We start from the raw sequence: 401 nt of genomic DNA on the forward strand, positions 1-401 counted from the left end.
TTTTGATGCACTTTTAGAAACATTTTATTCAGGACTATTGTTTTTATATCATTACTGCTGGAGTTCTCTACGATTAGTAGGGATTGATTGGTGGTGGCTATAAATTATAAGGAAAAAATGTAAATTCCATGTTCTAAATTTTCTTCCAGTTGGAAATGTTTTTAAATACTTACATTGCCATCATTGTAGGCCAATAGGGCGGTGAAAGCAGCAACAACCATTACTAGGAACTTCATTTTTGGGAGATTGTATTTGGAATACTTGACACAACGATGAATTGTGGAATGATTAAGAAATCTTTCATGGGGGCTTTAAATAGTTCGCTCATTGTAGTGATGAATTACCAATTAAGTGATGTGAGCATGCAAATTAATGCGTGACCAATTGTTGAATTAATTGAA

The 401-nt window shown here is 33.2% G+C and overlaps 1 long non-coding RNA gene across 1 annotated transcript; it reads right to left on the reverse strand.

Moving 5' to 3' along the window:
- Nucleotides 1-401, reverse strand: LOC141390514 (uncharacterized). Its single transcript, XR_012409387.1, has 2 exons — nt 174-401; nt 1-97 (listed from the first exon to the last, which is right to left on the reverse strand). It is a non-coding gene; the product is annotated as an uncharacterized lncRNA (long non-coding RNA).

This window comes from Musca autumnalis, unplaced genomic scaffold, assembly GCF_047663935.1.
Source record: "Musca autumnalis isolate F117 unplaced genomic scaffold, ASM4766393v1 scaffold_1, whole genome shotgun sequence".
NCBI classification, from domain to species: domain Eukaryota; kingdom Metazoa; phylum Arthropoda; class Insecta; order Diptera; family Muscidae; genus Musca; species Musca autumnalis.